This window comes from Mustelus asterias, chromosome 12, assembly GCF_964213995.1.
Source record: "Mustelus asterias chromosome 12, sMusAst1.hap1.1, whole genome shotgun sequence".
Lineage (NCBI taxonomy): Eukaryota > Metazoa > Chordata > Chondrichthyes > Carcharhiniformes > Triakidae > Mustelus > Mustelus asterias.
The window spans coordinates 52,721,784-52,749,719 of record NC_135812.1 but is presented as its reverse complement, the minus strand read 5'-3'; the positions used below and the strand labels follow the sequence as shown (position 1 = coordinate 52,749,719).

Here is a 27,936-nt window from a genome sequence, read left to right as displayed (position 1 = left end):
GGAAAGGCTGTACTGATTGTTGTATGAAATTGGGTAAAATAATGATTTGGTTACCAGACCTAGCTGAGAATGGACGTTACTTTACATTGGCAATGCCATTAGTTTCTTGTTCCCAGAAATGCAAAACTTTGTCCATGCTTTAGCACATTTGAAGCCTGGAAATCCCATGTGAAAGTACATCTCCTTTGAGGATGCCTACCTTTCTGTGACTCCCCTAGTGTGCTTTATACAGCTCCCCATTACATTGGTCAGTTTCATTTCTTCTGTCATCAGTTGCACAAGTGAGAATGAAACATTCAGTCTTCAGCCTTTGGGCACAAGTGTCTTCAGTTTCTTTTCTTTAAAATTACAGCAAGCTGTCGGCGACCCTTTGTTTCACAGGACCATGATACCTCTCTCAAGTATCTTATTTGCAATGTGTGAATCTAGACAGAGTGGTGGGATAGGGCTTTGAGGAAGAGAGAATATTAAAGCTCAGCTCATTTGTCAATAGTGTTGATCTAAGAATGTAGGAGTTCAGAGAGAAGTAGGCAATTCAGCCCTTCGAGCCTGCTCTGCCAAAGTACTTTTCATCTGGATAGTCATAAAAATCAGGAGCCACATGAATATTTCCTCACTGTTTTCCATGGAATACTAATACCAGTTGTAGCATAAAACAGGGTTTAATCTTTGTGATTTATATATTTTAGCACTACACTCGATTGTGTATGTAACGAAGTGAATCACTCTGAATAGGAGAGTGGAGAAAAACACCCTTCCAGGTAGCTTTCAGCCCGTTTTGGAATTTTCCTTGGGGTACGCGCCTTTTCTGACCAATACACAGGTGAACGGCCACCAGAACAAGAACAACTTATATTTACATAGTGCCTTTAATGTAATGAAATATCCCATGATGAATTTGAAATCTCCTATGTTCTTTCAATTTTTGCCTCTTCGGCATCCTCTATTTTAATTGCTGACCCATTGGCGGCCATGCCCTCAGCTTTCTGGATCCTAAACTTTGGCATTCTCTCCCTAAAAGCTTTCTGCCCTATTAACTCCTCCTTCAACACTGTTCTTGAAACCCATATTTGTGACCAAATGTTTGATCACTTATCCTCCTAATGTCTCCTCATATGACTTGGTGTTCAATTCTGATGCTCCTGTAAATCATCTTGCATGTTTTCCTACATTATAGACATATATAAATGTAAGGTGTTGTTAAATCATCACCACCATCTCAGTAACTAGCTGCTGAGAAGGGCACAAAAGTGATCGTAGGTATGCATTTGCACCCTTCCAGCTGAATCTCCAGCGCATTTTTGCCATTGTGCTCAACAAATCCTGCTGTTAGATTTTGTAAATTGTAACAGTTCCCTTTCGACCCAAATAGAACTACTTTCCATTTAGTTCCATTCTACAAAACTCCTAATCCGAGCACAAACAGTTCCCCAGTCTTTGAGATTTTAATGTTCAGCACATTATGGGAAGTGCACCCATCTGCAGCTCCTCCAAAGCCCTGTTAGGGAACTGGAGTTGGATGAACTTAGGATCATTAGGGAGGCAGAGGTGGCCATGGACAGAAGCTTCAGGGATATAGTTACTCCAGGAAAGGAAAATAGATGGGTGACAGTGAGAGGGGCTGGGAGGAAGGAAGCAGTCAGTGCGGTCCCCTGTGGTCGTTCCCCTTAGCAACAAGTATTCCGCTTTGAATGCAGTTGAGGGGGATGACATACCAGTGGTGAGCTGCAGTGAGCAGATCTCCAGCACTGAGTCCATCCCTGTGGCTCGGGAGGGTAAGGGGGAGAGCGGGAGGGCAATAGTTATTGGGGACTCGTTAATTAGAGGGATAGATAGGAGGTTCTGTGGCAGCAAAAGAGACTCACGGATGGTATGTTGCCTACCAGATGCCAGGGTCCGTGACATCTCGGACTGTGTTTTCCGGATTCTTAAGGGGGAGGGGGAACAGTCAAGTCGTGGCACACATTGGTACCAACGACATAGGTAAGAGGAGGGACGGGGATTTAAAACAGGAATTTAGGGAGCTAGGGTGGAAGCTGAGAGCCAAGACAAAACATGTGGTCCAAAGATGTGCGGGTTAGGTTGATTGGCCAGGTTAAAAAAATTGCCCCTTAGAGTCCTGGGATGCGTAGGTTAGAGGGATTAGCGGGTAAAATATGTGGGGGTAGGGCCTGGGTGGGATTGTGGTCGGTGCAGACTCGATGGGCCGAATGGCCTCCTTCTGCACTGTAGGGTTTCTATGATTCTATGATTCTCTGGTACGTTGCCGGTGCCAAGTGATAGCGAGTTGAGGAACAGGGAGAGAGTGCAGTTAAACATGTGGTTGCAGGGATGGTGTAGGAGGGAGGGTTTCAGCTACGTGGATAATTGGACCACATTCTGGGGAAGGTGGGACCTGTACAAACAGGACGGGGTGCACCTGTACCAGAGGGGCACAAATATCCTGGGAGGGAAATTTGCTACGGCTCTTCAGCGGGGTTTAAACTAATTTGTCAGGGGGGTGGGAAAAGCAGTTGTAGTCCGGAAGTCAGTGTTGAGGGTAGTGATATATTGGGGAAGGTATCAAGGTCAAGGGTGGGTACCAATAGACAGGAAGGTGGGTTGAAGTGTGTCCACTTCAATGCAAGGAGCATCCGGAACAAGGTAGATGAACTTGGGACGTGGATTGGTACTTGGGACTACGATGTTGTGGCCATTACGGAGACATGGGTAGAACAAGGACAGGAATGGTTGTTGGACGTTCCGGGGTATAGATGTTTCAGTAAGTGTAGGGAAGCTGATAAAAGAGGTGGAGGAGTAGCATGGTGTAGCATGTCCAAAGATGTGCGGGTTAGGTTGATTGGCCAGGTTTAAAAAAAAAATTGCCCCTTAGAGTCCTGAGATGCGTAGGTTAGCGGGATTAGTGGATAAATATGTGGGGGTAGGGCTTGGGTGGGATTGTGGTCGGTGCAGACTCGATGGGCCGAATGGCCTCCTTCTGCACTGTAGGGTTTCTATGATTTCTATGATTTCATTGTTAATCAAGGATAGTTTAACGGCTGCGGAAAGGCACTTCGAGGGGGATCTGCATACTGAGGTAATATGGGCTCAAGTTAGAAATAGGAAAGGAGTGGTCACACTGTTAGGAGTTTAACTATAGGCCCCCAAATAGTAATAGAGATGTGGAGGAAGAAATTGCAAAGCAGATTATGGATAGGTGTGGGGGTGACAGGGTAGTTGTCATGGGGGACTTTAACTTTCCAAATATTGATTGGAACCTTTATAGGTCGAATATTTCGGATGGGGCAGTTTTTGTGCAGTGTGTGCAGGAGTGTTTCCTGACACAATATGTGGATAGGCCGACAAGAGGTGGGGCCACATTGGATTTGGTACTGGGAAATGAACCGGACCAAGTGTTAGATTTGGTTGTGGGAGAGCACTTTGAAGATAGTGACCACAATTCGGTGTCTTTTGTTATTGCAATGGAGAAGGATAGGGCCGTACGGCAGGGCAAGGTTTACAATTGGGGGAGAGGTAATTATGATGCGATTAGGCAAGAATTAGGGGGCGTAAGATGGGAACAGAAACTGTCAGGGAAAGGCACAAATGAAAAGTGGAGCTTGTTCAAGGAACAAATACTGCGTGTCCTTGATAGGGATGTCCCTGTCAGGCAGGGAGGAAATGGCCGAGTGAGGGAACCATGGTTCACAAAAGAGGTGGAATGTCTTGTAAAAAGGAAGAGGGCGGCACGGTAGCACAGTGGTTAGCACTGCTGCTTCACAGCTCCAGGGACCTGGGTTTGATTCCCGGCTTGGGTCACTGTCTGTGTGGAGTTTGCACATTCTCCTCGTGTCTGCGTGGGTTTCCTCTGGGTGCTCCGGTTTCCTCCTACAGTCCAAAGATGTGCGGGTTAGGTTGATTGGCCATGCTAAAAATTGCCCCTTAGTGTCCTGGGATGCGTAGATTAGAGGGACTAGTGGGTAAAATGTGTAGGGATATGGGGGTAGGACCTGGGTGGGATTGTGGTCGGTGCAGACTCGATGGGCCGAATGGCCTCTTTCTGTACTGTAGGGTTTCTATGATGATTTCTATGAGGGAAGCTTATGTCGGGATGAGGAAACAAGCTTCAGATGGCTCGATTGAGGGTTACAAGTTAGCAAGGAATTAGCTGAAAAAGGGGCTTAGGAGAGCTAGGAGGGGACACGAGAAGTCCTTGGTGGGTCGGATCAAGGAAAACCCCAAGACCTTTTACTCTTATGTGAGGAATAAAAGAATGACCAGGGTGAGGTTAGGGTCGGTCAAGGACAGTAGTGGGAACTTGTGTATGGAGTCAGTAGAGATAGGAGAGGTGATGAATGAATACTTTTCTTCAGTGTTCACCAAGGAGAGGGGCCATGTTTTTGAGGAAGAGAAGGTGTTACAGGCTAATAGGCTGGAGGAAGTAGATGTTCGGAGGGAGGATGTACTAGCAGTTTTGAATAAACTGAAGGTCGATAAGTCCCCTGGGTTTGATTAAATATATCCTCGGATTCTTTGGGAGGCAAGGGATGAGATTGCCGAGCCTTTGGCTTTGATCTTTGGGTCCTCACTGTCCACGGGGATGGTGCCAGAGGACTGAAGAGTGGCGAATGTTGTTCCTCTGTTTAAGAAAGGGAATAGAAATGACCCTGGCAATTATAGGCCGGTTAGTCTTACTTCGGTGGTTGGTAAGTTGATGGAAAAGGTCCTTAGGGATGGGATTTACGACCATTTAGAAAGATGCGGATTAATCCGGGATAGTCAGCACGGATTTGTGAAGGGCAAGTCGTGCCTCACAAATTTGATAGAATTTTTTGAAGAGGTAACTAACTGTGTTGATGAAGGTAGGGCAGTTGATGTCATATATATATTTTACAAATATATAAAAAGGAATAGAGTGGCAAGAGTGAATGTTGGACCCTTGGAGGACGAGAGGGGGGATTTAATGGTGGGAAATGAGGAAATGGCTGAAACTTTAAATACGTTTTTTGTGTCGGTCTTCACGGTGGAGGACACAAATAGTTTACCGAATATTAACGATAGAGAGTTGGTAGGAGGAGAGGTACTCAATACAATTAATGTTACCAGGGAGGCAGTGCTTGGTAGACGAACGGGACTGAAGGTGGATAAGTCCCCGGGCCCGGATGGAATGCATCCCAGGGTACTGATAGAAATGTCAGAGGTAATAGCGGATGCGTTTGTGGTTATTTATCAAAATTCATTGGATTCTGGGGTAGTGCCGGCGGATTGGAAAACGGCTAATGTTACGCCACTGTTTAAAAAAGGAAATAGACAAAAGGCGGGTAACTACAGGCCGGTTAGCTTAACGTCTGTAGTTGGGAAAATGCTGGAATCCATCATTAAAGAAGAAATAGCAGGCCATCTGGATAAGAATGGTTCGATTAAGCAGGCGCAGCATGGATTCATGAGGGGAAAGTCGTGCTTGACGAACTTGTTGGATTTTTATGAAGATGTGACTAGTGCGGTTGACGGAGGGGAACCAGTGGATGCGGTGTTTTTGGATTTCCAAAAGGCGTTTGATAAGGTGCCTCACAAAAGGTTGCTGAAGAAGATTGGGTCACACGGAGTTGGGGGTAGGGTGTTAGCGTGGATTGGGGATTGGCTATCCGACAGGAAGCAGAGAGTCAGAACAAATGGGTGCTTTTCTGGTTGGCGGATGGTAACTAGTGGCGTGCCGCAGGGATCGGTACTGGGGCCTCAACTATTTACCATTTATATAGACGATCTGGAGCAGGGGACTGAGTGTAGGGTAACAAAGTTTGCAGATGACACAAAGATAAGTGGAAAAGTGAATCGTGTGGAGGGCGTAGAAGGTCTGCAGAGAGATTTGGACAGGCTGAGTGAGTGGGCGAGGATCTGGCAGATGGAGTATAACGTTGACAAATGTGAGGTTATTCACTTTGGAGGAAATAATAGCAAATTGGATTATTATCTCAATGGAAAAAAATTGCAACATGCTACTGTGCAAAGGGACCTGGGGGTCCTTGTGCATGAGATGCAAAAACCCAGTCTGCAGGTGCAACAGGTGATCAAGAAGGCAAATGGGATGTTGGCCTATATCGCGAGGGGGATAGAATGTAAAAGCAGAGATGTCTTGCTGCATCTGTACAGGGCATTGGTGAGGCTGCAGCTGGAATACTGTGTGCAGTATTGGTCCCCTTATTTGCAGAAGGATATATTGGCCTTGGAGGGAGTGCAGAGAAGGTTCACCAGGTTGATACCGGAGGTGAGGAGTGTTGATTATGAGGAGAGACTGAGCAGATTGGGTTTGTACTCGTTGGAATTTAGAAGGCTGAGGGGGGATCTTACAAAGACCTATAAGATAATGAAGGGGCTGGATAGGGTAGAGGTGGAGAGATTCTTTCCACTTAGAAAGGAAGCTAGAACTAGAGGGCACAGCCTCAAAATAAAGGGGGGCCAGTTTAGGACAGTGTTGAGGGGGAACTTCTTCTCTCAGAGGGTGGTGAATCTCTGGAATTCTCTGCCCACTGAAGTGGTGGAGGCTACCTCGCTGAATATGTTTAAATCACGGATAGATGGATTCCTGATCGGTAAGGGAATTAGGGGTTATGGGGATCAGGCGGGTAAGTGGAACTGATCCACTTCAGATCAGCCATGATCTTATTGAATGGCGGGGCAGGTTCGAGGGGCTAGATGGCCTACTCCTGCTCCTATTTCTTATGTTCTTATATACATGGATTTTAGTAAGGCGTTTGATAAGGTCCCCCATAGTCGGCTTATGATGAAAGTAAGGAGGTGTGGGATAGTGGGAAAGTTGGCCGATTGGATACGTAACTGGCTATCTGATCGAAGACAGAGGGTGGCGGTGGATGGAAAATTTTTGGACTGGAGGCAGGTTGCTAGCGGAGTGCCACAGGGATCAGTGCTTGGTCCTCTGCTATTTGTGATTTTTATTAATGACTTAGAGGAGGGGGCTGAAGGGTGGATCAGTAAATTTGCTGATGACACCAAGATTGGTGGAGTAGTGGATGAGGTGGAGGGCTGTTGTAGGCTGCAAAGAGACATAGATAGGATGCAAAGTTGGGCTGAAAAATGGCAGATGGAGTTTAACCCTGATAAATGTGAGGTGATTCATTTTGGTAGGACAAATTTAAATGTGGATTACAGGGTCAAAGGTAGGGTTCTGAAGACTGTGGAGGAACAGAGAGATCTTGGGGTCCATATCCACAGATCTCTGAAGGTTGCCACTCAAGTGGATAGAGCTGTGAAGAAGGCCTATAGTGTGTTAGCTTTTATTAACAGGGGGTTGGAGTTTAAGAGCTGTGGGGTTATGCTGCAACCTTGGTGAGACCACATTTGGAGTATTGTGTGCAGTTCTGGTCACCTCACTATAAGAAGGATGTGGAAGCGCTGGAAAGAGTGCAAAGGAGATTTACCAGGATGCTGCCTTGTTTGGAGGGTATGTCTTATGAGGAAAGGTTGAGGGAGCTAGGGCTGTTCTCTCTGGAGCGGAGGAGGCTGAGGGGAGGCTTAATAGAGGTTTATAAAATGATGAAGGGGATAGATAGAGTGAACGTTCAAAGACTATTTCCTCGGGTGGATGGAGCTATTACAAGGGGGCATAACTATAGTGTTCATGGGGGAGATATAGGAAGGATGTCCGAGGTAGGTTCTTTACGCAGAGAGTGGTTGGGGTGTGGAATGGACTGCCTGCAGTGATAGTGGAGTCAGACACTTTAGGAACATTTAAGCGGTTATTGGATAGGCACATGGAGCACACCAGGATGATGGGGAGTGGGACAGCTTGATCTCGGTTTCAGATAAAGCTCGGCACAACATCGTGGGCCGAAGGGCCTGTTCTGTGCTGTACTGTTCTATGTTCTATGCTTTCAGGCACTTCAATTTCCATCTATTTACAGTTCCTCAGAAAACATCAACACTGTGTAAATGAGATGGTATCTCTGGAGGATTGGCACTTTAAAAAAGTGTTTTTTTATCAATATGCCTAGCAGAGTATGTCTGAGGCCCAAACATCTTCACCTGTTTCATCAATAACCTTCCTTCCATCATAAGGTCAGAAGTGGGGATGTTCATTGATTGCACAATGTTCACCATTTGCAACTCCTCAGATACTGAAGCAATCCATGTCCAAATCCATGTCCAAATAAGACCTGGAAAATATGCAGGCTTGGACTGATGATGGGCAAATAACATTCGTGCCACACAAGTGTCAAGAAATGACCATCTTCAACAAGAGAAAATCTAATCATCACACCATGACATTGAGTGACTTCCAAAGAAGCATGCAAGGATTTCAGTGGTAACCCTTCGTAACCCTCGGCTGAGAGGTAGCCCCGGAATGGTGTTATCTCCTGATATCTGGAGCTGTGTTGCTCATTCATCATTTCTTAATAAATTTTTGTCTTCTCTGAAAAGTTAAAGAATTAGCTCTCGTTTGTATTAATATTTTGGAGAAGTTTGGAAAGTCCAGAACAGTGAGCTCTACTTTAAAATGTTTGAGCTTTCAAGAAATACATTTCTGCCTGAGGTGCAGCTGGAGTGAAAACTGGGACAATTGCAGTCTGCTTTTACTCAGCTTTGTCTTGCAAAACATAATAAATCTCACTATTTTTTCTTCTTAAAGCCTTGTGTAGTGATTTTATATTTGTATTTTGTAATAAATTGCCAGATTAATTTTAGAATTATTTAATTTGGCACGGATGGTCTTGGAGGCCTATCCTTTGGAATCCAGCTGTTCCCAGAACATCCTTTCAATTATTTAAAAAAAAGAGCTTCGATCACCTGCTGAAGCTTACATCAGTTTATCAAACAATAATGAATAGCGTGAGTCACCAAGAAAAGACGAAAAAACTAATGCCTGGAGACTGCAAATTACCACATTACAAATTGCACCAAATCCTCTGAGTTCTCTTGACAGTAGTAATGTAAAATGTTGAAGCAAATTTCCATCTGAGTGAAGTCACCTTTCTTTGGTCTGTCGAATCTGTGATTTAAAAAAAATGTCCCTTTAACTTGTTACTGGAATTAACCTTTGTGTCTTTAAGCGAATGCTTTTGAAGTTCTACATTGGAACACGCCATTCAGCCTCTCGAGCTTGCACCATCTTTCATTTAGAATGTGATTGATCTAAACACAAGTTAATTTATTTGTGTTTCAGCCATAGCTCTCTTTACCCATACTTATCAAAAATCTGTCAATCTCGCCCTTGAAGATCTCAGTTAACCCTGGGGGACAGAGTCCTAGATTTCCAATATCCTTCCTGAAAAGTGTTTCCTGAGCGATTTCACTCCTAACTGGCTCAACCTCTGGAACAAGCTCTAATTTTAAGATTAGGCTCCTTTGTTCTGGATTCAAACAAGAGAAGAAAGTTTCTAATTTTTGTCTCGTCAACCTGCAGCATTCTCTCCTCTCGAGTTAGAAGGTTGCAGGATAAACGTCCTTTCCTGAGTCTTGAGTACATACTCTCAGCTGATACGTAAATTTGTACTGCGAAAATGCTAATCTGTCAAAGGTGCTGTCTTTTAGAACAAGGAACAAAGAAAATTACAGCACAGGAACAGGCCCTTCGGCCCTCCAAGCCTGCACCGACCATGCTGCCCGACTTAACTAAAACCCCCTCCCCTTCCAGGGAGCTCTTTCTCCCAGGAGCTTCTGACCTGGGGTGGCATGGTAGCACTGTGGTTAGCACTCCTGCTTCACAGCTCCAGGGACCTGGATTCGATTCCCGGCTTGGGTCACTGTCTGTGTGGAGTTTGCACGTTCTCCTCGTGTCTGCGGGGGTTTCCTCCGGTTTCCTCCCACAGTCCAAAGATGTGCGGGTTAGGTTGATTGGCCATGCTAAAATTGCCCTTAGTGTCCTGAGATGCGTAGATTAGAGGGATTAGTGGGTAAATGTGTGGGTAGGGCCTGGGTAGGATTGTGGTCGGTGCAGACTCTATGGGCCGAATGGCCTCTTTCTGTACTGTAGGGTTTCTATGATTCTTAGGTGACTATGTGGAGTTTACACATTCTCCCATATCTGCATGTGTTTCCTCCGGGTGCTCTGGTTTTTTCCCCACTGTTCAAAGATATGCAGGTGGTTACGTGGATTGGCCATGCTAAATTGCCCCTCAGTGTCTCAAGATGCTTAGGTTAGGGGGCTTAGTGGGGTAAATATGTGTGGTTATGGGGATAGGGCCTCCGTAAGATGTTTTTTCGAAGAGTCGGTGCAGACTTGACAGCCAGAATGATCTCTGTCTGCACTGTAGGGATTCTATGATTACATCAGTCAACTAGGGAGGATAAAATGCATTGCAGTTTTACATTCTGAATCCTACATCTCCCATTCATTTTGCCGTATGTGTATAAAACCTCAAATTTTAGTACTTGTGATACTAATTTGTTCAAAACTAAGATGTATTCAAAGCTCAGTCACTTTGAACTATTTACTAAGGTCTGTAGCTGAAAGCAGATAAGTTGATTTCATGATGCGCCCCAGTTATTTTGAAAACGCCTGTCCTCTACTGTTTAGGTTATTTTGTGGACCGCATTGAGAATCACGATAGATTTCCAGTGGGCCTGTAACCTCAGTTTGGGAACCAACAAACATAGTAAAATATGAACTTCATCAAGAAAGCCCAATTAAAAATTGCCCCTTCAATCTCTCTATCTGCCAAATTTGAAGTGATATATTTCAAGTAAATTTAAAACAACAAGCTTTGGAGATTTTGCATCTGTATGCAGCTTCCACTCTATGCTGATGGCACCCAATTTGATGTCTCAATGAGCTCTTTCAACCGCTTTAATGCCCCTGTGGCATCAGACTGCTTGTCCAGGATCTAGTTGTGGATGAACTGCAATTTCCTCTGATTAAACATTGGAAAGGTTCAAAATGTTGTTTTTCTTCCCTGCCAATCCTTGGCGCCAATCTCATTTAATTCCTTGTCTTTTGTCTCAAGCTAACCAAACTGTATATATCCTTGGTGCCATTGTGATTTCGAACTGAGCCTCTGACCTTGCTCACTTTACATCACAAGGACTGCTGACTTCCACCTCAGAAACATGTTCCTCACGTCAGCTGTCACTGGAACCTTACTCTATGCTGCTGTTAGCCATTAAATTTTGGCTCTTCTTGGTCTCTACTGACTGGACTCCTCATCCTCTAAAAACATCAACTTATCTAAAACTTTGGTCATATTCTACTCAGTGCCAGTTCTTGTTTACACATCCACCTTGTATCCTTGCTGATTTACAAATTCTCCCGATTCCCTCATGTTTCTAATTTAAAATTCTTACATTTGTATTAAATCCGTTAATATTGAACCTATATCTGTAACCTTCTCCAGCCCGAGAATACTCTGAACTATCTAATCCTCTGATTCTGGCATTGTGTGTCAGTTGTGGTTCAGTTGGTAGCACTCATGCCTCTGAGTCAGAAGGTTGTGGTTTCAAGTTCCCCTCTAGAGACTGGACTACAAGGTTGGCACTCCAGTGGAGAACTGTAGGAGTACCTCACTGTCTCAGGTGCTGTCTTTTGAATGAGATGTTAAACTGAGGTCCTGTCTGACCCCCTCCCCCCCAGCACAGTTTCTTAAGGAGAAAGTATTGTTGTTATTGAGTAGTATCATTTGGTTATAGTGAATGAATTGTTGTGCCATTGCACAATTCTACTTTACCGTGACAAAATTGATCAGAAATATTGCAGCAAAAACATGTGGCTGTAAGAGTCCCTTAATAGGAATTAATATCATCTTTGTTGATTATCTTAAGTAAGAAGTCATCTTAGAATTGCTGTGTCCAATTAATTCCCATGGTACTGTTCTGTTGCTAGGCTAACTGAAAATGGCTTGTTTGTCATGTGACTTGAAGCCAATTAATGTGCTAGCTATACAAGAGAACCTGAGCATCTTCAAATGCAGATTTATGTGAGATATACAGCACTGCAGCTGAAAGAGAAAAGTCAGCAAATCAGTGAGTGAGACGTATCGGCAAGTATGGGTGTGACGCTTCTTTGAGGTAAGGAGGGGATCAGGGAATTGTCATTAGCATGAAGAACATGCTGCAAAATGAACATAACTGACAGTGTGAATAGACTAATTAGGGTTGATCTATTGGCACCATGCCTGAGCTGGCTGACTGGAATCTAACACTGATAATTATAACTGTGTTAACACATAGTGTGGACAGTTATCAGTGAGGCATTTCTGTAGCCCAGCATGCAAACCTCACTAATGCATTTACCTACTGGTACATGTGGAGTGTAAGTTGAAGGAAACCTTGTTACACTCATGTGGAAGCATTTTTGGTATTTATTTTCTGTGTTTAAGGGCTAATGAAGCTCAGTGGCACAGAATAGTCTATTTCGTTTCTGTAGAGGGGACACCACATGTCATTAAATGTATGGGTTTTTTTGGTTTTCGAGAGCAAAACTTTCCCCATCTGGCTACTCATTTGGCTAATGCCAGCAATATTTAGTTTTGTATCAGCGTCAAAAGTGTGTATTAATGCTTATCCAACCACCTTGTTCTGGCGCACTTGACGAGTAATTGCAAAGTAAGATTTGCGGCAGTGTGGCACTCCTATCTTGAAATTATTGCACGAGGGATTGTGCACCTAATTTAGTAATGTGGGAGAGAAGGCTCAGCTGGGATAACCATGGCTACAGCATTACAGCACACTGGTTGCAAAATCAGAGAAATTACTGAAGAAAGTCTTGATCGAAGGGACACCAATTTAACAATAAATCATTGGCAACAAAAATCAAATAGTTGCCAATGCTGTAAATCTTAAACAGGCCAGGCAGCAGCTGCAGTTAGAACAGACTGGTTAAAATGCTTCTGATATTAATCTTTCTTCAAAACTCAGGTAGAATCCACACCTAAATCGTGAACTTATTTCTTCACCACAGCTATATTCTGATCTGCTGAGTTTTTCTCGCACTGTCTTTTGGCTCAATAAATTATTGCCTTTTGTTTGGTCCTAAATTGTTGTTTTCTATATTACTATATGTGCTGATCAAAAACCAGCAACTCTGCCTGCTTTTCACTGGCTGAATTTTCTTTGTGTTTGATGTGAGAGCCAAGTTGGATATGATGATGAGGACTGGGAATTTGGAATGATTGGTGCACCACTCTTGTCTCATACACTTTCACCATCACTGCTCTCAAACTGTGAAAAATGTTCTGAAAAAAATCAGTGAGCATTTGGAACTAGCTGGTTGGATCTGAATTTTCTGAAGTTACTCAAAGATAGGATGCAAACATTAGATCGTGCTGTTGAGAAAGGGCACAGGGATTTATCAACAAGTTGAGTGGACAAATTGTTGTCATATTTAGATTTCTGCAGCATCAGGAAATGGTGGCCAACTGTTGATCGTGAGGACTAATTGCAGTGTGCAGCGAATGCAATTTTCTGTTCCTACTTCTGTATGGCCATGTTGGTGATTTTGTTATTGGCTGGTAGGCTTATGGTAATTATCTCGGAGCTCTTTTGGTCTCACTGATACCTCTAGGAAGTCATTTGGCACAATGGCAGAATTCAAAATTATGTCACATGAAAAATAACCAAGTTATCAAGTATAATTTGGAATGACAGCTCATGATAAACCACACCTAACACTCACCACCTCTGCACACATGCCTGCTTGAAGAGAGAACCAGGATTAATGTTATGATTAAATGCACTGGTTTGCCTTTTGATGATGTGGAGTTGCCGGTGTTGAACTGGTAAGTAGTTGCACAGTAAGTAGTCTCAAAACACCAGGTTAAAGACCAACGGGTTTATTTGGTAGCACGGACTTTCGGAGCGCTGCCCCTTCATCAGGTGACTCACCTGATAAAGGGCAAAGCTCCGAAAGCTCGTGCTACCAAATAAACCAGTTTGCCTCTTGATGGGAAACAATTCTTTGATGAGTAAACAGAGGAAACCTTTGTTCGCTTCAGGTAATCTCCAGCCGAGCTTGAAGGAATGTCCCAGAACTCACCCATGTCTATTCTTGCAGAAAAAGGACTGTGCCGGAGATGCTTGAGTATAAAGTTTCACTTTTGTTGTCACAGAAGCACACTTCAAACACCAGCACACAAACAAATAGGCACAATCTTTCCTTGAAGGACTTCTGGCACAGAGGGAGGCACTTCGGCCTGTTATGCCTGTGGAGGACAAGAAAGAGCTATACAGTTTAAACTCCCCCTCCAGCACTTCGTCCATTACCCTTTAGGTTGTGGCACATTAAGTGCATATCTAAGTGTTTTTTAGTTGTTTTGAGGGTCACAGCCTCTCCACAGGCCTGATTCCCACCCATCTGAGCAATTCCCCCTAATCTTGCTACCAATTATTTAAATTTGTATCCCCTGATTAATGATCTTACTGCTAAAGGAAATCGGTCCTTCAGATCCACTTTACCTAAATTCACCAAAATTTTATACACCTTAATTAAACCTCCCATCAGCCTTCTCTATTCCCAAGAAAACTGCCCCAGCTTATCCAATATTTCCTCATCGCTAAAATTTTGGATTCCTGGCTAATCCTCGTAAATCTAATCTGTACCTTCTCCACTGTGATCATACCGTTTCAGTTATGTGGTGACCAGAACTGTGCACAGTAATCTAGCTGCTGTCTAACCAGCATTTTATACAGTTGTAGCATTATCACCCTGCTTCTATATTCTATGCCTCGGCTAATAAATGAAAGTACTCTGTATGCCGCCTTACCAGTTTTTCGACCTGTGCTACTAATTTCCTACATTTGTTCCTCTCTACTTCTCAGAATCCCAGTACTTAATTGTGGCCCCCCTTACCTTGTTTGACCTTCCCAAATACATACCTCACATTCCTCTGGATTAAATTCCATTTGCCATTTTGCTATTGACGATTTTTTGCAATAAACAGCTTTCTTCCTCACGATTAAGCACTCAGACATTATTCGTATCATCTGCGAATTGGTTTGTCAAGCTCCCTACATTTAAAATAAAAACAAAAATGCTGAAAATATTCAAAAGATCAGGCAGCATCTGTGGAGAGAAGCAAAATTAACACTTCGGGTCAATGGCAACCTTTCATCAGAACTGTTTACATTTGACTCAATCATTGATTTGAACGGCAAGAAACCCTAATGAACCCTGTGGAATCCCACTGGAAAAAACATTTTGGTTACTAAAACACCGTTTAACTGCTTCCTGCCACTGAGACAATTTTCCCTCGAGTCCCACAATTTTCAGAGCAGTCTGCAGTATCTGACCATTTCAAAAACCTTGCCAAAATGCATTGCAGATCTAACGCTCTCTCCTCATAGAATCTCCTTATTACCGCTTCAAAAAACTTATTCAAGTAAGTTGGATACCACCTTTTCTTCACAATTCCAACCTGACTGACCTTGATTAATCTGTGAATTTCCAATTGGCGATTAATACTACAACAAAAAGAGAAAATGATGGAAATCTCAGTAGGTCTGACAACATCTGTAGGGAGAGATAGAGCCAACGTTTTGAGTTTCAGAGCTCTGACGAAGGGTCATCTAGACTCGAAACATTGGCGCTGTCTCTCCCCACAGATGTTGTCAGACCTGCTGAGATTTTCCAGCATTTCCTGTTGATACTTCAGATTCCAGCATCTTGGTGATTAATATTGTCAGAAATGTTTTGAATAAATTTCCCAAAACGGAGTTCAGGCTGACTGACCTCTAATTTCTCAGATTAAAAAACCAAGGATTTCATGATGCAAAAGCCAGAGAGAGCAGTCATGGGGATAGTAATGGAACAGGTCCAGCTGAGCTATGGATGGCGAGATAACCATTTGAATGCAACATGAAGAAATGAAGCAAGTCAGCAAAAGGAAAAGAACATAAAGACACATAGAACAATGTGGAGGCAGAGGTGCTGAAAGGAACGGAGAAGGTGATTGGGATGTCTGATGAGTGGTCAAGGATATTGCAGAGAGACATCCTTTTGAATGCTCAAAAGGGTGGGAAGGAGACATGTTTGGTGTAGTATCACACTGGAGCTGGTGAAAATGGCGGAGGATGATCTGTTCAATATGGAGGTTGATGGGGTGAAAGGTGAGGACAGGGGAAACCCTATCATGGTACAGGGCAGGGAGGGGTGACAGCAGAAGTGCATGAAATATAGTGGAGGATTCCATCAGCTACGTTGGATGGGAAACTTTGAGGAAAAAGGAAGATATATCAGAAACACTGGTATGGAAGGTTGTATCATCAGAACAGAGGTGACAAGAAAACAAGGGAAATGGAATGGCGTCCTTACAGGAAGCCGGGTGTGAAGAAATTTAGTCAAGGAAATCAAGAGGTTTTTAGTCAATATTAATTGATACCCTAGATGCACAAAAGGAGACCGAGAAGTCAGGGATGGGATGGGAAGTGTCCAAGATGGACTAGATGAAGATGAGAGAAGGATGGAAATTGGAAACCAGGTCAGTGAAATTTTCCAGTTCATGGCGAGAGCCAGAGGCAGCGGTAATATCATCATCCATTGAAATAGAAAAAAAGTGTGAGGGAGGGGGCCTAATCAACACTGGAATAATGAATGCTCTGCATATCCCACAAAAAGTCAGGCATACTGGAGGAAGTCATAATCACTGAAATGTTATGGTGCAGAAGAAGGCTATTTAGTCATAACCTGGTGCCATATGGAGTTACAGAACTGAGTGGATTGAAGGAGAGGTTGTTCAGGGTGAAAACAAGCTCAATTACACAGAGGAAGAGAGAACTTGGCAGGAGAGCTGTCATTTCAAATATAAAACTTAATGGCTGATTGTTTTGTATGGAAGGGTGGTTGTATTTATAACAGTTTAACTGTATCTCACTCTCAAACTAAACAAATTATAACCAAGACAACTGATTTCGGTCAAAATGTTGTTTTCTGTGGTAAGCTTACTAAACCACTTTCCAGAGTGGATAGGTTAATGAGAGTAAATGGCATGTTGCATAGGCATGATGTTAGCAGATCTCCCACTCACCTGACGAAGGAGCAGCACTCCGAAAGCTCGTGGCGTTTGCTACCAAATAAACCTGTTGGACTTTAATCTGGTGTTGTTAGACTCCTAACCATGTTGCATAGGCCCATTGGAAGAGGAGGACATGGGTGAGTGTTACTGAACTTAGATAACATGGATATGTGTGTGAGAAAAAAAAGACTGTTCTTGAACTGAGGGACCATCAGTGAAAAAGGCAGTGTGAGTTGGCTGAGCAAGCCTCGTACATTTACTGTCGAAGTAGGCAGACAAGAATATTGACTGTTGAGTTCAACATTTTCTGAGCTTGCAACTTGTTTATCATATTTTTAGGATGCAGAGAAAACTCTGTATTTGATAGTGTACTTATTGGGCAAGTGAAACTGATCAGCTCCTGCAGTTGGAATGTATTGTGACATGAACAAAAGCCCTGGGTGAAATCTCAATCTCAGCTGAATAGACTCGCTCACAAAGGGAGGCCAGTCATGGATTGGGGTTGAGTTGTAGTTGATGCAGGTTCTTTAACTTGGCCTTGCTATTTGCATCCTGTTTTCAGGTTTCGCGACTAATCAGTGTGTCTGGGCAGACTGATGTGCCAAATTTATCAAGGAAGTACTCCTGGTCAACTCAACAGATGCCAGAATGCCTTCAGCAATCACAGGAATTGAAAGGAAACCTAAAAAGGCCAGGTCTCATTCTTACCTGGCAGTCCTGCTGTGGGATCTGAGGGACTACTGTGATGCCATGTTGGTTAAGGAGGGGAAGTATAAGCCAGGTTCTCCAACAAAGCCAAGATGGATGGAAGTAGCTGAGGAAGTGGGTAGCTGGGCTGTGGCCCTCAAACCTGGCAACAGTACCCTGAGAGGGTCAAAGACCTCACTTGGTTAGGAAAGATGAATGGCATAAGACTTTCGAGGCGCCAAGTCCTGCAATCTGATTTTCTCAGCATTCTGCTGAACAGCAGTCAACAGACCAACACACATTAAATCTCCAATCATCTCCTGCTCTCCCCCAGCCAACTCTGATGCTCACCCTCATCTTATTGATAAATCTCACACCCATCCCACAGTCACCATTCACAACTATAATAAAATAAAAGCAAAATACTGCAGATGCTGGAACTGTTGTCCTTCTTTCCTCTCCACAAAATCCATTTCCCACACTCATTACGTTTTGCTTTCTCTGCTTGTGAAAGGAGTACAGAACTCCAGGGAGAGGCTTTCAGTCTGGGAACATGGTGCTGGTATGTCTGGTATTGGTGCTGCTCTTGTTCCTCATCAGAGGTCTAAAATCATAGATCATAGAAATCATAGAAACCCTACAGTGCAGAAAGAGGCCATTCGGCCCATCGAGTCTGCACCGACCACGATCCCACCCAGGCCCTATCCCATATCCCTGCATATTTACCCGCTAATCCCTCTAACCTACGCATCCCGGGACACTAAGGGACAATTTAGCATGGCCAATTAACCTAACCCGCACATCTTTGGACTGTGGGAGGAAACCGGAGCACCCGGAGGAAACCCACACAGACACAGGAAGAATGTGCAAACTCCACACAGACAGTGACCCAAGCTGGGAATCGAACCCAGGTCCCTGGAGCTGTGAAGCAGCAGTGCTAACCACTGTGCTACCGTGCCGCCCCATCTCCGCCCCACTGTGCTACCGTGCCGCCTCGAGGACATAAAATAGAGTTGTATGGGCTACTATCACGTCATGGTGAAGGCTGATAGCAGGGAAGTGCAGTTCAAAATGAGTCAAGTCCATGGTTCAGACTTCCAAGAAGTTTGAAATCATCTATAAAGCATCAACAACACAATCTCAGTCAAAGGTATATATGGCTGTAGATATTCACTGTTTGAAGGCTTCCAGTCTGTCAGTTTCAGTGAAGAAGCACTGCTCACTGTGCTTTTGCCTGGTTGACCCTGGCGAGTAACAGACATCTCCAAGGACTTGGCATTTGGGAGGGCTGGGCAAAAATGAAAAGGAGATGGGGTAGCACTCTTAATAAGAGACGATATTAGTACATGATTAAGAAAGGATCTTCAATCAAGGGATCAAGAGGTAGAATCAATTTGGATGGAGCTAAGAAACAGCAAGGGGCAGCAAACATTGATGGGAGTTGTTTATGGGCCACCAAACTGTAGTGCTAATGTTGGGCATGGTATAAATCAAGAAATGAGAGATTTGTGTAATGTGGTGTAATAATGGATGATTTCAATTTACACATCGACTGGTTTAACCAAATCTAATACTTTGGAGGAGGAGTTCCTGGAGTGTGTACAAGATGGGTTTATGGAGCAGTATGTTGAGGAGGCAACTGGGGATTTAGTGTTGTGTAATGAGAAAGGGCTAATTAATAGCCTTGCTGTGAAGGAGCCTTTGGGAAATAATGCCCTTAATATGTTAGAATTTTGTATTGAGTTTGAAAGTGATGTTGTTCATTCTGAAACCTGGGTCTTAAATCTGAGGAAAGGAAATTATGGAGGTATGGAGTATGAAGTTGGCTATGGTCGATTAGGAAAAAAATCCTAAAAGATTTGACGATTGACTCGTATTGAAAGAAGTACTACACAATCAACAACAGATGTGCATTCCTCTAAGGCATAAACACCCAAAGGAAAAGGTATATCAGCTGTACTTAAGAAAAAAGTTAAAGATTGCATTAGATCAAAGCCTTATAAGGATGCCCAAAAACGTGGTAAGCCTAAGGAGCTTGGGAGCAATTCAGAACCCAGCAGCAGAGGACCAAGAAAATATGAATGCAAACTAGTGAGGAACAGAAAAGCAGACTGTAGCAAGGTATGTGAAAAGTATAAAATTAGCTAGGACAAATATGGGCCCATTACAGGTGGGGCAGGAGAATATAATCCCGCTATTTAAGAAAGGAAGAGGGAGATTGAAGAACAGTGGCACGGTGGCTAGCACTGCTGCCTCACAGCACCAGGGACCCGGGTTCGATTCCCGACTCCAATTCCCAGCTCGGGTCACTGCCTGTGTGGAGTTTGCATAGGCTCCCCGTGTCTGCGTGGGTTTCCTCCGGGTGCTCCAGTTTCCTCCCACAATTAGAACGCATTGTGCTGAGATCATCCGATTGGTCAGACCAATGTTGCACAACTTCATTTGATGGATTCTCCTGCTTCAGTTTTTCCTTGTAAGCTGGGAGCAGGAGCACAGCCTTCATAGAATCATAGAAACCCTACAGTACAGAAAGAGGCCATTCGACTCATCAAGTCTGCACTGACCACAATCCCACCCAGGCCCTACCCCCATATCCCTACAGATTTACCCACGAATTCCTCTAACCTACGCATCTCAGGACACTAAGGCACTTAAGGGCCTTGTGGTCTGATTTGCCAAAGTGTAGATGGGCGATAGAGCAGTAGGCATGTTTGATAATTGTGTAGCAGTGGTCGAGGATGTTTGGGCTTCTGGTGGAGCAGGAGACGTGTTGGTGGTAACTTGGTAGTACGCTCTTGAGCTTGCCCTGATTGAAGTCCCTGGCCATGATGACCAAGGCCTCGGGATGTTTCGTCTCAAGGCTATTCGTAGTGGTGTATTTTTCGTCCAGTGCAATCTTCATGTCCACATAGGGCGGCACGGTAGCACAGTGGTTAGCACTGCTGCTTCACAGCTCCAGGGACCTGGGTTCGATTCCCGGCTTGGGTCACTGTCTGTGTGGAGTTTGCACATTCTCCTCGTGTCTGCGTGGGTTTCCTCCGGGTGCTCCGGTTTTCTCCCACAATCCAAAGATGTGCGGGTTAGGTTGATTGGCCATGCTAAAAATTGCCCCTTAGTGTCCTGGGATGCGTAGATTAGAGGGATTAGTGGGTAAATATGTAGGGATATAGGGGTAAGGCCTGGGTGGGATTGTGGTCGGTGCAGACTCAATGGGCCAAATGGCCTCTTTCTGCACTGTAGGGATTCTATGATATAGCTCAAATAGGATATGGATTTGCTCCCTTTCTTGATGCTCACCCTTGTAACCTTTCCAGAGCATCAGCAAAATGTGCAGATTTTGAACAGTGGTCGAAATCACCAGTGGAGGGATATCATGATGACTTCAGTTTAGAACTGAAATTAAGGAGATTTGAAGTCCTGATTCTACAATAAAACCGATAATAGAATTGGAAGGTGCAGGTTAATAATGTGCTTGTCGCTTAAGCATAATTTGGAACCCAACATGACTATACATATTTATGTATGCATTCATCAATTAAACTTCATGTATATCAACAAAGCAGCAACATGATCCCATCAATAATCCAACGCAAAATGATTTGTCAGAGTCAACGTGATTTGTTTGAGGTTGTAACTCGCAGGGCGGGTAAGTGGGATCCAATGGTTTGAGTATATTTGGATTTTCAAAAGGCGTTCATTAAATGTGCCAAAGAAAGTATTTCAACACAAGATGAAGGCTCATGTGATTGGGTAATGTAGTAACTTGGATTAAGGATTAGTTAACTGACAGTAAATGGAGTAGGAATAAGCAGAGCATTTTCAGGTTGACAGGATGTAAATAGTGGAGTGCCATATAAGTCAATGTTTGGCCTCAGCTATTAATAATCTATAATCACTGAATGTAGATTGAGGACTTAGATGAGGAGGCCAAATGCAACATATCCACATTTGCAGATGATCCAAAGCTGGTGGGCGAGTGAGCTGTGAAGAGGACGCAAGGAGTCTGTAAAGGGATAGAGAGCATGTAAGTGATTGGGCAGGAAAGTGGCAGATGGAGTATGATCTGGGAAAGTGTGGAAGAATAGAAAAATAGAATATTTTTGAAAAGTGAGTGAGTATTCAGAGAGATTTGTGAGTCCTTGTACACAAATCAAAGGAAGTTAGCATACAGACACAGTAAGTAATGAGGAAGGTAAATGTTTTGTTAGTGTCTATTATCAGAAGGTTGAAGCATAAGAGTAAAGATGTCTTGCTGCAATTATATAGGGCTTTGGTAGGAGCACACCTGGAGTACTATGTAAAGATTTGGTCTTCAGGAAGGATATACTTTCCATAGCGGGGCTGCAATGTTATCCTGCACATTGACCGCAACAAAGGATTGGCGATATATTTCCAAGTCAGGATGGTGAATGGCTTGGAGGGGAACTTCCAGATGGTGGTGTTCCCAGATATCTGCTGCCCTTGTCCTTCTAGATGAAGTGGTTATGGCTTTGTGGGTTTGGAAGGTGTTGTCTGAGGAGCCTTGGTGAGTTTCTGCAGTGCATCTTGTAAATGGTCTACACGCCTGCACTGCACATCTGTGGTGGTGGGAATGAATGTTTATGGAAGGGGCGCCAGTCAAGTGGGTTGCTTTTCCCTGACTGGTGTCAAGCTTCTTGATTGTTGTTGGAGCTGCACCGATCCAGGCAATTTGAGAGTATTCCATTACACTTCTGACTTGTGCCTTGTAGGTGGTGGACAGACTTTGGAAGTCAGGAGGTGAGTTACTGGCCACAGAATACTTAGCCTCTGATCTACTCTTGTAGCCACAATATTTATATGGCTCGTCCACTTTAGTTTCTGGTCAAGGGTAACCCTCAGGATATTGATAGTGGGGGATTCAAGTTATGTAATTGAATGTTAGGGACGATGGTTCGATTCTCTCATAATGGAGATGATCGTTTCCTGGCACTTGTGTGGCGTGAATGTTATTTGCCTATTGTCAGCCCAAGTCTGGACATTGTCCAGGTCTTGCTGCATTGGGACATGGACTGCTTAAGTATCTGTGGATTGCAAATCATTCTAAACATTGTGCGGTCATCTGCAAACATCCCTCTTCTGACCTTATGATGGAAGGAAGGTCATTGATGAAGCAGCTGAAAATGCTTGGGCATGGGATACTGCCCTGAGGAACTCCTACAGTGATGTCCTGTGATGTATCAACGTATTCATAAGTGAATTTTTCTGATTTTCTTGCCCATCACTACTATTGTAAGTGAAAACATTTTTTTAACACTAAAGGTTCCAAAGAAAACCTGTTTGACCAAGATCATCACTGTGTTACTTGTAGCCTTTCACTTGGTCATGTTAGACTACATTCTGACCTTTATTGAGAGTAGTAGGACTGTTGAGTGATACTGTAAAGTGTATATCTTAGTACCTGAACTAGTTATCCTCAGACATTTAAAAAAAATATTATGACATTCTTACTTGAAATGCAGTTTGTACAGTTATATTGGTTGATCATAGTGATTAAGTTAATGACTTCCTTAACCATCATATTTAACCCTCTGTGTGGAAATTGAATAGTGCTTGGAAAATGCACGCATTCTGCACTACAGTAAAGCTCTTTTCTCATAGCTACTAATCATTGCCCAAATAAATTCTGGCAGTTCATCTACCACTTTACTCCATCCTAATCTCAGAATAATTATGCTTTCTTACTAAAAAGATCTTTCTGAAACTTAGTAACAGGAATACAGAGTACTGGGCTAATGGTAAGATACTTGGTAGTGTGGATGAACAGAGGGATCTGGGTGTCCATGTACATAGATTCCTGAAAATTGGCACCCAGGTTGATAGGGTTGCTAAGAAGGCGTACGGTGTGTTAGTTTTTATTGGTAGAGGGATTGCGTTTCGGAGCCAGGAGGTCTTGCTGCAACTGTACAAAACTCTGGTGCGGCTGCATTTGGAGTATTGCGTACAGTTCTGGTCGCCGCATTATAGGAAAGATGTGGAAGTGTTGGAAAGGGTGCAGAGGAGATTTACCAGGATGTTGCCTGGTATGGTGGGAAAATCGTATGAGGAAAGGCTGAGGGGCTTGAGGTTGTTTTCGTTAGAGAAGAAGGTTAAGAGGTGACTTAATAGAGGCATACAAGATGATCAGAGGATTAGATAGGGTGGATAGTGAGAGCCTTTTTCCTCGGATGGTGATGGCTAGCACGAGGGGACATAGCTTTAAATTGAGGGGTGAGAGATATAGGACAGATGTTAGAGGTAGGTTCTTTACTCGGAGAGTAGTAAGGGCGTGGAATGCCCTGCCTGCAGCAGTAGTGGACTCGTCAACATTAAGAGCATTCAAATGGTTATTGGATAAACATATGGATGATATTGGAATAGTGTAGATTAGAGGGGCTTGAGATTGGTTCCATTGGTCGGCGCAACATCGAGGGCCTGTACTACGCTGTAGTGTTCTATGTTCTATGATATGTGCAGAAGGATAGATCTGTTTAGAAATCCCGAGAATTGTTTAAAAAAAAAAAAGTGTATTTACTTTCTTAGAAAGTAGCTATATACTGTTAGATAGGAAGCACAGCAGAGAAAAAGAAATATTTTCTGTACAAGATAGAAACATAGAAAAACTACAGCACAAGCAGGCCCTTCGGCCCCACAAGTTGTGCCGAACATATCCCTACCTTCTAGGCCTACCTATAACCCTCCATCCTATTAAGTCCCATGTACTCATCCAGGAGTTTCTTAAAAATCCCTATTGAGTTTGCCTCCACCACCACTGACGGCAGCCGATTCCACTCGCCCATCACCCTCTGTGTGAAAAACTTCCCCCTAACATTTCCCCTATACCTACCCCCAGCACCTTAAACCCGTGTCCTCTCGTAGCAGCCATTTCCACCCTGGGAAAAAGCCTCTGAGAGTCCACCCGATCTATGCCTCTCAGCATCTTATATACCTCTATTAGGTCTCCTCTCATCCTACGTCTCTCCAAGGAGAAAAGACCGAGCTTCCTCAGCCTATCCTCATAAGGCATGCCACTCAATCCAGGCAACATCCTTGTAAATCTCCTCTGCACCCTTTCAATCATTTCCACATCCTTCCTGTCATGAGGCGACCAGAACTGCGCACAGTACTCCAAGTGGGGTCTGACGAGGGTCTTATATAGCTGCATCATTATCCCCGGACTCCTAAACTCAATCCCTCGATTGATAAAGGCCAGCACACCATACACCTTCTTAACCACCTCCTCCACCTGTGGGGCCGATTTTAGAGTCCTATGGACCCGGACCCCAAGGTCCTTCTGATCCTCTACAGTACTAAGAGTCTTTCCCTTAATATTGTACTCCTTCATCCTATTTGACCCGCCAAAATGGACCACTACACATTTATCTGGGTTGAAGTCTATCTGCCACTTCTCCGCCCAGTCTTGCATCCTATCTATGTCCCTCTGTAACTTCTGACATCCCACCAGACTATCCACAACCCCACCAACCTTTGTGTCATCGGCAAAGTTACCAACCCATCCCTCCGCTTCCTCAACCAGGTCATTTATGAAAATGGCAAACAGCAAGGGTCCCAGAACAGATCCCTGGGGCACACCCCAGGTGACCGACCTCCATTCAGAAAAAGACCCATCTATACCCACTCTCTGCCTCCTTTGTGTGGCTTTTGCTACCAAATAAACCTGTTGGACTTTAACCTGGTGTTGTTAAACTTCTTACTGTCCTTTGGGCAAGCCAGTTCTGGATCTACAGGGCAGTAGCACCTTGGATCCCATGCCCTCTCACTTTTTCTAGAAGCCTTGTATGCGGGACCTTATCGAACGTCTTGCTAAAATCCATATAAACCACATCTACCGCTTTCCCTTCATCAATGTGTTTAGTCACATTTTCGAAGAACTCCACCAGGCTCGTATGGCACGATCTGCCTTTGACAAAGCCGTGCTGAGTATTCTTGAGCATACTAAACCTCTCTAAATGCTCATAAATCCTGTCCCTCAGGATCTTCTCCATCAGCTTACCAACCACTGAGGTTAGACTCACCGGTCGGTAATTTCCTGGGCTATCCTTATTCCCCTTCTTGAAAATAGGAACCACATCCGCAATCCTCCGGCACCTCTGCCGTCTCCATCGACGATGCAGAGATCATCGCCAGAGGCTCTGCAATCTTTTCCCTCGCCTCCCACAGTAACCTGGGGTACACCCCATCCGGACCCGGCAACATATCTATCTTGATGCCATTCAAAGATTCCAGCACAACCTCTTTCTTAAAGTCCATATACTCAATCTTTTCAGTCCAACGCAAGCCCGCAGTACATCCACCCAGGTCCTTTTCCACTGAAAACCGAGGCAAAATACTCATTATGCACCTCTGCCATTTCTACTGGTTCTGTACAGACTTTCCCGCCTTCACCTTTTATAGGCCCTATTCCTTCACGTCTCATCCTTTTACTTTTCACATATTTATAGAACGCCTTCGGGTTCTCCTTAATCCTACCTGCCAAGGCCTTCTCATGACCCCTTCTGGCTCTCCTAATTTCCTCCTTTAGTCCCTTCCTACAAGCCGTATACTCATCTGGATCCCTATCTTCGCCAAGCTCTCTGAACCTTTCGTACGCTTTCCTTTTCTTCTCGACTAGGTTCCTTTAACCTACCAACACCTCCCTGTCTGCTCGGAACGTTGTCCTGGAGAACTCTCGACAGACATTCCTTGAAAAACTGCCACCTCTCTTCAGTAGATTTCCCCGAGAATACCTCCTTCCAATTTACTACTCTAATTTGCTGCCTTATGTCTTCATATTTCCCCTTACTCCATATATACGCTTTCCTAGCTTGCCTGATCCTCTCTTTTTCCAATGCAAGCATAAAGGAGATAGAGTTATGATCGCTATCCCCAACATGCTCTCCCACTGAGAGATCTGACACCTGTCCAGGTTCATTGGTCAGTATCAGATCAAGTACAGCCTCTCCTCTTGTAGGCTTGTCCACATTCTGTCAGGAAACCCTCCTGAACACACCTAACGAACTCCTCCCCATCCAATCCCCTTACCCTAGGGATATTCCAATCTATGTTTGGGAAAATAAAGTCTCCCATCACAACAACTCTGCTATTGTTGCATCTCTCCAGGATCTGTTTCCCTGCGGCACGGTAGCGCAGTGGTTAGCACTGCTGCTTCACTGCTCCAGGGTCCTGGGTTTGATTCCCGGCTCGGGTCACTGTCTGTGTGGAGTTTGCACCTTCTTCTCGTGTCTGCGTGGGTTCCCTCCGGGTGCTCCGGTTTCCTCCCACAGTCCAAAGATGTGCGGGTTAGGTTGATTGGCCAGGTTAAAAATTGCCCCTTAGAATCCTAAAATGTGTAGGTTAGAGGCATTAGTGGGTAAATATGTGGGGGTAGGGCCTGGGTGGGATTGTGGTCGGTGCAGACTCGATGGGCCGAATGGCCTCCTTCTGCACTGTAGGGTTTCTATGATTTCTATGATCTGCTCCTCCACCTCCCTGTTACTATTGGGCGACCTATTAGAACACTCCCAGCAAAGTGATCGACCCCTTCCCAGTCCGAACTTCCACCCACAGAGACTCTGTAGACAATCCCTCCACAGCATACACCTTCTCTATAGCTGTGACACTATCCCTGATCAAGAGTGCCCCTCCACCCCCTCTCTTGCCTCCCTCCCTGTCCTTCCTGAAGCATCTGAATCCCGGCACTTGGACTTTCCAGTCCTGACCCTGAGACATCCAAGTCTCCGTAATGGCCACCACATCACACTTCCAGGCATCGATCCACCCTCTGAGCTCATCCCCTTTATTCACTATACTTCTGGCATGAAAGTAAACACATCTCAATCCTTTGGTCTGAGCTCTCCCCTTCTCTATCCTCCGTCCATCTTCCCTCCTGCACTGTCTATAACCCTTCTCTGTTTGCGAGCTAACTTCCTCGCTCCCACTCACCTCGTCTCGATCCCCTCCACCCAACCTATGTAGTTTAAACTCTCCCCAGTAGCCTTAGCCAACCTTCCCGCCAGGATATTGGTCCCCCTGGGATTCAAGTGCCACCCGTTTTTTGTGTACAGGTCACACCTGCCCCTAAAGAGGCCCCAATGGTCTAGGAACCTGAATCCCTGCCCTCTGCACCAGTCCCTCAGCCACACATTCATCCTCCACCTCACTCCATTCCTGCCCTCGCCTTCCCGTGGCAAAGGCAGCAATCCTGAGATTACTACCTTTGCTTTCCTCCTTCTCAGCTGTCTCCCTAATTCCCTATACTCTCTTTTCATGACCCCTTCCCCTTTCCTACCCCCTTTTCCCACCCACATCATCGGTACCA

The 27,936-nt window shown here is 44.4% G+C and overlaps 1 protein-coding gene across 9 annotated transcripts in view; it reads left to right on the top strand.

Annotated features, from left to right (window-relative positions):
- LOC144501444 (protein CASP-like) overlaps window positions 1–27,936 on the top strand; it is a 779,365-nt gene that overhangs the window by 132,278 nt on the left and 619,151 nt on the right. The window lies entirely within an intron of this gene.